Consider the following 13,290-nt stretch of genomic DNA (forward strand, 5'->3'; position numbering starts at 1 on the left):
ACCAGGGGCGGACTGACCATTTGGAAACTCGGGCACTGCCCGAGGGCCTGGGGTCAGTAGGGGGCCTCATGAGATGCCCCTGGTATCTTTTTCATAGGCTTTTTTGAGTTTGGGCAAGGACACAGGGGCCCCATGATCCCCTATTGCCCGGGGGCCCCATGAGTTATCAGTCCTCCCCTGACCGGAACCACACTGATTTGACAGCGGACAATAGGGTGCGAATTGGCAAAATCACATGCCAAGTCGCACCCGATGTGACCGGGGTGAAGAGAGAGGGTAGTACACTAGTCTTTTAACTGACAGTTCCACTTTAAACATGAACATAGGCAAGGATGAAAAGATAAAGAAGCTGCATACTCAGCTGCTGGAAGTGCTTACAAAATGAGGGATTAATATCACTTTAAATTGGCGGCCATTGATTGGCCAGCTACAGAGTGGAATCCTTCCATTGCAGGCTGTGTATACCACCACTGACTCAGGTGTCCTTTGCCTGCATTCTCAGACTCTCCAGCAGATGGCGAGCGCCTCCCCTCATTGCAGAAGAAGAATGTCACCTATCCTGGTTTTCCAAGCCAGAGGGGGAGGGGGACTGGCTGGTGATGTCATGAACCTGTCGTGCAAGTGCAGGCGGACTAGCAGGAGGGGAGAGGGTGTGTAGCTGGTGTGCATGCATTACCTGCCTCCATACACCTTCCTGTCTGCTCATCACAGCCACAGATCTCAAGCCTGCCCTTCCTGCTGGATCCCAGGGGGCTGCTGGGACCATCCTATGCCAGAGCCAAGACAGGTAAGTGGCTGGCAGCACCAGCCTCCATCATGTCACCTAGGGACAGGGACACAGCTGATCGTCCATATTTCTTCCTGTGTGATCAGATCTGTGCTCTGGACTGATACATTGTATGGCATTCTATGGACATGTATTTGGTGTCATTTCTATCCATCTGTAATCTATGGGAGAGGGTGGGGGATGTGTAAATGTTAACACTTTCACTTCTGGGAGAGGGTCAGGCAGCTAGATGCCCTCTCCCCCTCCCCCCAGTGAAAAGGGATTAATGATTACATTGTGACAAGCAGAGATCCTGGGAGGGGGCGTGGTTTGGATTTAAAGGGATCAAAATATTGCAGCTGCATGACATCTGTATCATCCGGCATGTCCTGTGTGCCTCCAGTCCCCTGGATCCCCCCTCCTAAGAAAAGATCTGATAGGGGGATGATGTGCTGTTACATTGTGTCTGTGTCAGTGAATAATACATGAGATTGCTGGGTTTGGTCACTGCAGGGCCCTGTGATTTTGTAATTCACTACTGGGAGGGGGGGGTGGGGGGGTGATGAGCCGCCTGAATTTGGCAGATGTCTCTTCCCAAGGCATGGCTTGATTTCTTCCACCCACACTGCTTGTCTGGCCAGAGCTTGTGTTTGTCTTTCCATCGCACTCTGTGCTGCGACTTTATATTCCTCGCTGATGACAGGAGATGAAGGAGAGAGGCCTGAACACAGGATCAGGGAGGGATGACAGCGTGCAGGTCCGCCTTGTGGTCGTTAGCCTTCAAGAGTACCTGTCATCGCCCTGGATGCAGCCAGCGCAGGTCAGGCGGGTACTGTAGGGGCTCATGCAAACGGCGTAAAAAAAACGCATTCAGATCTGTACAGCGCATAGCTTTTTAAAAATCTGAACGCAGCAGTGTGGTATATTACGGGCTCATGTACACAGCTGCATCATGCTCAGTATTATTGTATGTCAGTATAAAATTCTGCATCCACAGTCTGTATTTCTGCATACTCTCTGTGTGTACACATGTAGATGGTGGGATTACAAATTGAGCTAGAACAGGGGCTCTTAACTTGGGGTCCATGGACCCCTAAGCCCCAGCTCATATATATGCGAATTGGATGCGTTTTAAACCACATCCAATTCACATGACATGTGACTTGACTTTCTATGGAGCTGGTTCACATATGTACGGGTCGGCCCGCAGTGCATCTTTATAAAGGATCAGGTACGTATTTCAATCTGGTTCAGGTGCGATTTCAAGCGTCATACACATTTAAAATTCACACCTAAACTGCTGAATGAAACTGCGCTCTTTTTAAAAATCGCACTGAAAGTGGCCCCGCACATATGTGAACCCAGTCTTAGGCTTCATTCACACGTCCATAAAAAGTTTACTGGTGTTATATATGTTTTCTTCGAGAAAAGTTCCTGCGTAATGATCAGTAAAATACGTTCGTATATATACATTAAATTCATAAAAACACATATGCGTACATAATAATGATTTCTTTTTCCCTTTGTTTAGTCTTAATATATGCACTTACAAATGCGTATCCAGGCATTTATACATGTAAGTGCATAAAATGCATGTTCTTAGATGCAGACTTTTGGGTTCTGTGTTATGGATCTGAATGCAGTTCATGTTTACGCACCTGTATGAATGGCTCCATTGAAAACAATGCAGCTGTGCTCAGATCCGTAATTAAAAAAACACTTATGTATTTTTCTATGGTCTTGTGAACGGGGCGGACTGACCATTTGGAAACTCGGGCACTGCCCGGGGTCAGTAGGGGGCCCCATGAGATGCCTCTGGTACCTTTTTCATAGGCTTTTTTGAGTTTGGGCAAGGACACAGGGGCCCCATGATCCCCTATTGCCCGGGGGCCCCATGAGTTGTCTGTCCACCCCTGCTTGTGAATGAAGACTAAGTGGTCCATGGATGGGTTTCAAGGGGATCCGCCGGGGTCAGATACAAAATAACATTTACTATATAGCACCCCTCTTGTCCCAATCAAGAGTTGGTTCTGGCCAGCTCAGTGGATTGCTTTAAAAAAGACCTGGATTCTTTCTCAGATACACAGAATATAACTAAATACTAACATTTATAGGTAAAGTTGATCCAGGGAATATCCGATTGCCTCTTGCGGGATCAGGAAGGAATTTATTCCCCTGCAGGAGCAAATTGGATCATGCTTTGCTGGGTTTTTTTGCCTACCTCTGGATCAACTGTGTGTGTAGGATTATAACTTTTTTTTTTTCCTTATTCAACTGGATGGACTTTTGTCTTTTTTTCAGCCAGACTAACTATGTAATCAATGGATTGCCAATTAAAAAAATTAAAGAAAACGCACCCTGCTACTGTCAATCAAGTCAGTGAGCCAGTGAGCAGAGAGAGGGGGTAAGGGTGAGCCATGGCTCTGTGTGTGAATGGACATGCAGGGCAGAGGCTCGGGAGCCCCCATAGCAAGCTGCTTGCTATGGGGGCACTAGGCAGGAGGGAGGGGCCAGGAGAGCCGGCAGGGGACCCAAGAAGAGGAGGATCAGGGCTGCTCTGTGCAAAACCATTACACAGAACAGGTAAGTATGAAATGTGTTTGTGTTTTTTTTGTCTTTTTTAAAATTGCCTTTAACATCACTTTAGGTTTGTATCATTGTGGAGGTCCATAGCTTTCATCAGGATCCTAAAGGGGGTCTCCAATCAAAGCTAAAAAAATAAATAAAAGTCAGCAGCTACAAACACTTGGGTGAAGCTCTGATTTAAGAAAGACTGAGCTAGAGGAATGTAGGAAGAATTTTACAAATGATCACCATCAGTTGAACTATGGTTTTTATCCACCACAATCAATAGACTTGGGTAGTGACAGATGTGATCAACCCATCGCTCATCACTTGACCATGCCAGTGTCCGATTCTATCATGTTGTTGAATCATCCATCAATCATTCAGTTTTATCATATCATGCATGGGCACCATGAGGCCTCATGCTCATGGACCTCTGAGGCCGTACAAAAAAATGTGGGTGTATTTCCCTGTCCAGATGCTACAAATGTTGTGAAAAGCCGCCCATGGTAATTATTGGCTGTAGGTGGGTATGTTCATGAATTAATAATTAATATTAAGCTCTTTTCTCCCTGGGGACCCAGAAAGCTTTATCTGCTGTAGTGGCAGATGGTGAGGTGGCCATCTTTGGCACACCCAGTAGAATATGCTAAGGCCAAGTAACCTACCAGTGTGTCCTCGGAGTGTGGGGCTAAACTCATGCATACGTAGGGGGAACATGCATGCTCCATGCATATAATGTATTTAATAGGACTCAAACTGAAGAACCCAGTGCTGCAAGGCACACAGGGTAACCATTGAGCCACTGTGCACCCAAGAGCCACAGGTACGGCACACAGCCTCCCATAATAAACAATGGCTGTGTATGCCAGTGCGTGCATAAATGCGCTTGTGTGCAAAGATTTGCCCTTTGACAGTGCGCATTCAGGGTTGTACGTTTTTACACGTGCATTTTGTGTAGGCAAGTACTGGCGCATACCTGCGTACAGCGATTGATTACTAGGAGTGGCTGTACGCAGCCCTTGTGGCTCCCAGACTGGGATATACACCTACATTTTTGTGCTGTATGGCCCTCAAGAGGCCTCTATATGCGTAAAACACCTTATGGACCATTAAATGCTTTTTGTTTTTTATGCAGGATCTGTTTGCCAGTAAAATCCTGCGTAGATATCCCTGTTGTATTCCGCCTATGTACATCCAACTGAGATGCTGGTTCAGAAGTGATATACTGTATTTGGGGTCAGGACTAGGTCTAGGACCGGCAGAGATGTATAGGTATAAGATTGTCATGCTTGGAGCTGTTTTTTCAATATTCAAAATCAGAACTGTCTGTGCTTTCCAACAGGAAGGGCCCATTCACACTGATCTAATTTTGATGCATTTTTGGGGTGAAAAAAAAAATGCATGAAAAATGTATCACTTTAAATCCTATGGAACTCTTCACACCAGTGCCCTACTGGGGTGGTGTGTTTTGGGTGCATTTTTTTAAAGTGCTTAAAAAAATGCATCTCCTAATTTAAATGAATGAAAAACTCAATAATGCAAATGTATTCTTGGTGCGTTTTTTGTCACATGTCCAAGTTGCACAGGTACACGATTGGAGTCAGATGTCCAGAAAACACGACAAAACCGCATATGCGGTTTTACTGCCTTTTTATTTTTTTTCATTAGGAAAGTGTGAAAGGGCCCTAATTGTTCAGCAAATGTACTTCAGAACAATACAGAGGAAAGTAATAACTTGCCCTCCAGAGGATTTACCCCCCTTCCTGATCAGGCCATTTTTTGCGTTATGGCACTGTGTTACTTTAACAATTGCACGATCATGCAACACTGCACCCAAATGAAATTTACGTGCTTTTTGCGCTATAAAAGAAAAAAGGCTGAAAATTTTGAGAAAAAACCTATATTTTTGACTTGTTGCTAATAAACATGTCCAGTAAAAAAATTAAATTTCATCATAAATTTAGGCCAAAATGTATTCTGCTACATGTCTTTGCTAAAAAAAAATCCCTATACGTGTAAATTGGTTTACGTGAAAGTCATAGCATTTACAAATGGCGGTATATATACTGGGATATTTTATTTTTTATTTTTACTAGTAATGGCGGCGATCAGCGACTTATTTCAGGACTGCAGCAGGCATTCTGACACTGGGGGGGAACTGACTTGGTGTCACTGACATCCCCAGTGACACCAATACAGTGATCAGTGCTAAAATAAAAAGCACTGACACTGTACTAATGGCACTGGGCAGAAAGGGGTTAACATGAGGGACGATCAAAGAGTTAACTGTGTGCAGGGAGTGTTTTACTAGGGGGCGGTGTCTGTGTGCATCACTGTAATCACACTGCTCTGGGTGGCTGTGCTGTGCACAGCCATCCAGAGCAGTGTGCCCGAGCTGACAGGGAGGAGAACTGTTAGTAAACAAAACAGTTGTCCTTATCGGAGATCTTCGAAATCACCAGACAACAGCGAGTAATTACTGGCCAGGATCTGGTTATTGACAGCCATAGCCGCGAATGGCAGCGTGGGTACGGCACGCCCCTACCCGGAAATGCAAAATCACGTGTGTGTGTGTATATATATATATATATATATATATATATATATATATATATATATATATATATATATATATATATATATATGTGTGTGTGTGTGATTTTACGCACCTGTGCCCCCATGTAGCAGTATTTCTACTATAGGGCGGTCGGTTAGCGGTTAAAGTGTAACTAAAGGCAAAACTTTTATTTTTATTTTTGGATAGAGTGGACATGGATTAGAACACCTGTCAGGTTTTTATTGCTGTCTGTGTGCCTGTTTGGGTGATTCACCCTCTCTAGTCCTGTTTACCGTTATAATCTACCCCAATCTATCAGACTATCGCCTATTCTGCTCACTTTTAGGCGATCTCTGAAAACCTATCTCTTCAGGGAAGCCTATCCTGCCCTCAGCTAATAATGGAATCTTCTACTCCTCCTACCAGTCCATCTCCCACAGTTATTACCTTTTGTACCACTAATCCCTCCCTCCTAGATTGTAAGCTCCAAGGATCAGGCCCTCCTATCCTTCTTGTATTGAACTGGTTTGTTGCTGTATTGGCTTCCGTTATATTGTAAAGCTCTGAGCAAACTGTTGGCTCTATATAAATCCTGTATAATAATAATAATTGAGACTAAAAGAACAATTTTAGTTGTCCCCACAACAGGAATAGAGGAAAATTTTCCAATGGGGACACTGGTTTTGGTGACCTGCGGGATTCCCCTAATTTGCAGGGATTTGCTCCCACTTCCTGTTTTGGCTATGGGATAGGAAGTGAAGGTAACTTTCCCCAGTGGGACACTTACGCTATCCGAAATGTAAAAAAGAGTTCTGCCTAAAGTTCTACTTTAGGGCCTACTTTCACTTGTGGTCAAGGGGCACTACAAATAGTCAGTTAAGCTGTGGTTTTATTGCCCATGACTGCAAAGGCAGCTAGATGGTCTTGTACACGTACCACAGCCGCAATGGTTTGCAGTCAGAGCAAAAATTATACTCCCTGTCACATTTGGCAGGCAGTCGTGAAGCCAAACGTGTCCCATTCAAGTGCAAGGGGCTGGATCGTAACTGCCGTGCAGGGTTAAAAAATACAGTGAGGAGGTGACATCTCCCAGCCATCTGTCAAAAGATCTCTGAAAAGCGATCCACTGTGGATCGCACTTCGGAGGGGGATGCAAATGTGAATGAGCCCTTACTCCAAACCTTGTGAGCATACATCAACATACATTGTTTGGAGGCACACAGAGTGACAGATGATTGAGGTCTATGCTAAAGCTAGGCGTATTTAGAAAGATGAACATCAATGAATTCCATTATATATTCATTTAATTCTTGGCTCTGATGCCTGAACATTTGCTGATCAGGAGCAGCTCCATGAGCCAGCCTTGCGGAGGGAGAGTGGCGGAGGTGATCATGAGCAGGCCACGAAGGTCCGGTGGCGGGTACGTTTGTATGCTGGCACAGACCTGATGTCTTCCTTTTACAGTCAGGGATTGTCCGGGGACCTGTAAAGATGAATAGGGTTGAAACCATCATGCTTTGGAGTTTTTCTTTCACTATCTGAAATCAGAACTGTCTGTGTTTCCCAACAGTAACCATTTAGCGTACTTAAAACCAATACAAGGAAAGGAACTTCTTTCATTTAAAACCTGTGAGCAATAAAGTAGAACTAAAAGTGAAACTTTGTCAATTAATGTTGGATAGTGTAAAGGAGGGTTATAACTCCTCTCAATTTTATTTTTGCCATCTGTGGCCCATTGGGGAGATTTCCCTTCACTTCCTGTCCCATAGCCATAGCAGGAAGTGAGCGGTAATCCTTCCAACGTTAGGAAATCCCTGGTTTATTACCAGAACTATTGTTCCTCCTGGAAGATTTTCCAGCTATTCCTGTTCTGGTGACCAAAATTGTGGATTTTCTTTCCAGTTTTAAGGAGACTCCTGATATGAGCAGTACTACTTGTTCTGCCTGAGGGCTGGAAATACAGAGAGCTGGCAGTGTAAAGCCCTTCTGGGATTTGCAACCTATGGGTGCTGAACTAGCAGTATGGGTTTGGGACCCCACTGTAAGAACAAGCACTAGGCCACAGCACCATCCTCTGTTCTGCACCCCAACTCATGGACTAGGCCTTTTGGCCAAGACCGAGACAATTTTTGCTATCAGCCCACAAGTACTAGCCTTTGTACAACACTTATTTATTTTACTCTCTTTTTGTGTGTGTTTTTCACTCCATAGGGTAGGAGGGTGGTGTGGGTCTTCGGGCCTACCCTGAAGTTTAAGATGAGGATGTGTGGTCATTAGGCTCCTTCCTGCCCCACAGGGCTGCCTTTGGGAGAGCCCGCACCCAGTACTCAATGGTCAGATTCAGCTAGCCATGCGGAGAGGGGTCCACCAGACCTTTTGCCTAAGTGGGCCATATTGCCCTTACCCCTATCTGGAGCCCTGTGCCCTGAAGTCAGGGAAGGTCCTTCTAGGTGTGTGTTTTCACATGCACTTTTTTGGACCATTCCTTCCAACAAGCATCTTCCTATAATTACCTGTACATGTAGCATAGTCTAGGTATGTTATTTACCTGTAAATGGCTCCCATGTGTAGACATCCAAAAGTCCTAAGATTGATGCTGAGCACTGCCATCTTGGTTTTCAGGAGCTCCAATTAAAGTCTATAGGGCCAAAAATGTGTGATTCTGCCCTTAAAAAAAATCTTGCACTTTTCTGCACAGCAGATTTTGTTCTTTTTTTTGTTTGTAGTTCAAAAAAATAAAAAACACAGTGGCGATTAAATACCACCGAAAGTAAGCTCTATGTGTGTAAAAAATTATAAAAATTTCATGGGTACAGTGTTGCATGACCGCGCAATTGTCATTCATAGTACGACAGCACTTTGAATGACAATTGGCCTGGGCAGGAAGGGGGTATAAGTGCCCGGTAGGAAAGTGGTTAATAACAAAAAGTCAAAAATATAGTTTTTTTTTTTTTTTTTTCAAAACTGTCCGTTTTTTTTTTTTTTTTGTTTATAGCGCAAAAAAATTAAAAACGCAGAGGCGATCAAATACCACCGAAAGAAAGCTCTATTTGTGGGGGTAAAAAGGACTTAAATTTCATTTGGGTGCAGCATTGCATGACCACGCAATTGTCAGTTAAAGTAACGCAGCACCGTATCGCAAAAGATGTCCTGATCAGGAAGGGGGGGGGGGTAAATCCTCTGGAGGGCAAGTGGTTAAATAATAAAAATGAATTAAATAGGGTTTTTGGTTTGTGTTGCTTTGATGCAGTGTAGCTCCTCTTTAAAATGGGGGCTAAGGCACATTTCTAGAGGCGCGTTTAATAATGCGTTTGCTGACGTTTCAGGTAAATGTCATATTTATGAGGGAGGGTACGAGTTACACGTGTGAACCTAGTAGAAGGGCTCATTCATGCTGCTCTCTGTATACCCCTTGTTTGCTGGGGTGCGTTGTGTAGGGACGGTGTGATGCGTTGAAATAAACGCACATAAGGCAGATCGCCTTGCCTATGCACTATGCGCTGTGCAATGCTGCCCGGCAGGGATGGTGTGAATGGCCCCTAAGTCTCTGCTCTGGAACAAGCATATACACTAGGAAGTAATCATAAAGCCAGAACGTCTTATCTGCATCCTGGTTCTGGGTCAGTTACAAAGTATTGAAGCTAACGGATCAGTATGACAGCCAGGCAGCTAGCATTTTCACAATGAGTGGACAGCAGCAGCATCCTACATATCTCTTTCATGTTTTTTTAAGGCTGCTGAACTCCAATAAAATGCTGTGGTGATGGCCGCGGATCTCCAGAACATTCTGGAACATATTATTATGTCCTGTGGAGCTGTGGAGGGCTGCAAGTACCCAGCGTGTGTCTCAGGAATTCCTGCACAGGCTTTGTGTGTGTCGGTTGTTAGGAAGATTAGGGACTGTTTATTCCCGGAGTCTTAGCAGCCTTTTCCAACATGGTTGCCGAGGCCTGTTCTAACCAGAGCTAAAAGCAGCATTGGACGTTCACCAGGTTCTAAGAGCTTTGTGAACAGAATAAATACAAAGGTGGGATTCTTGGAGCAGATATGTGGAAAGAGGAGAAAAACCGGAGCAAAAGTCGTCCTCCCATCTGAAGGATGAAAAGGAGTTAGTTGCTATGGGCAACCATGCCATTTTGCTTTTGTTGTCATATATCGGCCAAGTTGGCATCTATTGAAAAAAAACATCCTCAGGGCTCATTCATACATGTGGAAATCTTTGCTGCCCTTCTGAAAAGCATTTGGCAATGGATCGCTTTATACAGGCGTTTGACAGGGGGTATGTCACTTCCTCACATTCTATTTTAACCCTGAAAATGTCAACCCATCACGCCACATCTGCATGCATGGTGGCAAGAGCCCCATGGGTTGTGTTCAGCTGAGGTACTGCCTCCTGGATACAACATGCCATTTAAAGGGTTAGTTCACCTTTACCAAAAAACTGCCTATGCAGATAAGTGGCATCTGTAGATAAACTGCGCAGCTTTGACTAAAGTAAAATAATGTCCTTGCTATAGGTGTAGGCCATTTAGGGTACCTCATAAAGCCTGACCGGAAAACTCCCAGGACGTTGCTAAGTGAGGCCTAGCTATTAGTCCTCAAGCACACTGGGTGTTTTAAAACCGCCTGTAGCGTTACCTGTACAGAGTCACTCTAAGGGCTCGTCCACACTTGACTGTTTTACCAACTCTTGCCAAACGCCCCTATAGCATTTGGCAAGCGTTGGTCCAGCGTCTGCGGAGTGTTTTTTAACGCTCAGCAAATGCTCTGCAAACGCATGAGCGGTTCAGCGGTGGTTGCTAGGCATTTGCCAAGCGTTAAAAACGCCCTACAAACGCCTATAATGAAGTTTGAATGGTGTTACCGCTCCGCAAACGCCCCGCAACCGTGTCGCAACCGCACCGCAAACGCCGGCCGGGCATTTGCGGAGCGGCACCATAGACTAGAATAGGAGGCTTCAACGCCTCCTGACTCAACCAGAGGCGTCCGTTTTGCTGCGCCACTACGCTAACGCCCCCATTAGAACAGCACCATGTGCTGCAATGTGCAGAATTGTCTGAGGCGTTTTGGAAGCGGTAAAAACACTTCCCAAATGCCTTTCTGCCGCCTGCACACAACTCTAGTGTGAACATAGCCTAAAAACGCAAGTTTTTTTGCATTAGCGTTTAGCCGCATTTTTCTTCGGTTAAAAAAAAAAATTGGGGGGCTAAAAAAAAACCTTGCCGGTTTGCCGTGTTTTAACGCATTTACCAGCGTTCGAGCATTTTTACCGCTTAAAAACTGTAGAACTGTAGAACTTCTACAAATGGCGGTAAATATACTGGAATTTTGTTTTTTTTAATACTAGTAATGGCAGTGATCAGCAACTTATAGCGGGACTGCGGCAGGCATTCTAAGCAATGTGCAGGAGCTGACAAGGGAGAGATCTGTATTGTTTATAAACAGTTCTCTCCCCCGTGGATGATACTCGGCGATTGCTGGGTGACGGCAGGGAATCACCGGCCGGAACCTGGTGTTCGACAGCTGAGGCCGCCAATGGCTCCCTACCCAGAAATGTAAAATCACATATATACGTGATTGTTTTTTTTGCCGCCCTGTAGCAGTATTTCTGCCGTAGGGCGGCGAGAAATCGGTTAAAGCCTAAGTGTGCATGGACACATAGGATAACATGCTGGGGAATTTACTGGCTATAGAAAAAAATGCCAAAAGCTAAAAACAGCCGCTGTAAATGGTACAGTGTAAATGAGGACTTACTGTTCATCCTCGCCATCACAGGAGTGAGCTCTCAAATGCCAAGCTACTGCATCAGTAGAGATAAACGCATGTGAGGGGGTTTGAACAGTAATGACTGGGCCTCACTTAGCAGTGTCCTGGGAGTTTTCTAGTCAGGCTTCATGAGGTACATACATGGCCTACACCTGTACCAAAGGCATTATTCAACTTTAGTCAGAGCTGCACAGTTTGTTTTTATCTACAGACACCCTTTAATTTTTGCTATGGCATCTTTACAGCCATGGGCAGCTGCATGCCTTTGTTTAGTTGGACGATCAGGGGGCAGTAAAACCATGCCTCAACTGCTTTTACCACCTCCTGGCTGCACATCTGAGTCAGCTCTTGGGCCTGGTTCACACCAATGCGTTTTTTAATGCCTTTTGCAGAAACACACTACAGTCCATTTTAACATGGTTCCCTATGGGACATGTTCACATTTTATGCTTTTTTTTTTGAGCTGCTGCGTTTTTGGAAAGGGTCATGGACTTTTTTAAAGGTAAAAAGCAGCGTTTTTGCTACAATAAAGTTCAATGGAGAAGATGCTGAAACGCATGTAGTGTGCTTTTGCCACGTTTTTACCTCATTTTGCTTCGACAAAACAAAAGAAAGCTAAAAAGATGCAAAATGTGATAAAAACGCAAAGCACAATGCAAAAAACATTACAAAACTGATAGGTGTGAGCCAATCCTTAGTCTGTTCTGTGCCCTGGCTGCCAATCAGATTAAAATCTCTTTGTGTTTTTATTTTTAAATATAATTTTTGTATCTGATGAAGGAAACGTAGACAAGTTGAAGTGCATCGTGTGGCATGTTCCTCCCATATTTGACTAATTTTTGAAGGCTGTATGCACAGTTAGGTTTTTGCATAGGCAACAGTAGTTCCTCATCCTGGCCTCTCTGTTCTCGAGCACACCCATGTCCCATCTGTTCTGTATAAAAATTGTCATGTGAATCTAGCCTCCAAGTTCCCATAGACTTAATAAAGGCATAGTGCACCTTTACCCAAAAACTGCTTATGCAGATTAGGGGTGCCTGTTGAGCAGGGGGTCTCCAAACTTTCTAAACATAGGGCCGGTATACTGTTCATCAGATTTTTGGGGGGCCGAACTGTGGCCATTGGGAGTAGAAATTGTCCCTACATCAGTGGGAGAAAAACAACGCATCTTTGGTATTAGGGGGAGGAATAGCGCCCCTTCATTGGTGTAAGTGGGAGGAATAGTTCCCAGTTGTCTCAGTGTGAGGAAAAGTGCCCCATCATTGGTGTCAGTTTGAGGAATAGTGTCCTATTGTTGGTGTCAGTGGGAGGAATAGTGCCCCATCACTGGTATCAGTGGGAGGAATAGTGCCCCATCGTTGGTATCAGTGGGAGGAAGTGCCCCATCATTAGTGTCAGTGGGAGGAATAGTGCCCCATCGTTTGTATCAGTGGGAGGAATAGTGCCCCATCGTTTGTATCAGTGGGAGGAATAGTGCCCCATCGTTTGTATCCGTGGGAGGAATAGTGCCCCATCGTTGGTATCAGTGGGAGGAATAGTGCCCCATGCTTGGTATCAGTGGGAGGAATAGTGCCCCATGGTTGGTATCAGTGGGAGGAATAGTGCCCCATGGTTGGTATCAGTGGGAGGAATA

At 44.8% G+C, this 13,290-nt stretch overlaps 1 protein-coding gene across 1 annotated transcript in view; it reads left to right on the forward strand.

The window, feature by feature from the left end:
• The first annotated feature begins 611 nt into the window (after positions 1–611).
• Positions 612–13,290, forward strand: part of CEP170B (centrosomal protein 170B) — a 107,891-nt gene continuing 95,212 nt past the window's right edge. Inside the window, exon 1 of the mRNA XM_089680306.1 lies at positions 612–787. The gene's annotated coding sequence lies outside the window, so the exon portion shown is untranslated. The remainder of the gene's footprint in view (positions 788–13,290) is intronic.

This window comes from Staurois parvus, unplaced genomic scaffold (genome assembly GCF_062004578.1).
Source record: "Staurois parvus isolate SC_StPar_1 unplaced genomic scaffold, SC_StPar_1.0 ptg000239l, whole genome shotgun sequence".
Taxonomy (NCBI): domain Eukaryota; kingdom Metazoa; phylum Chordata; class Amphibia; order Anura; family Ranidae; genus Staurois; species Staurois parvus.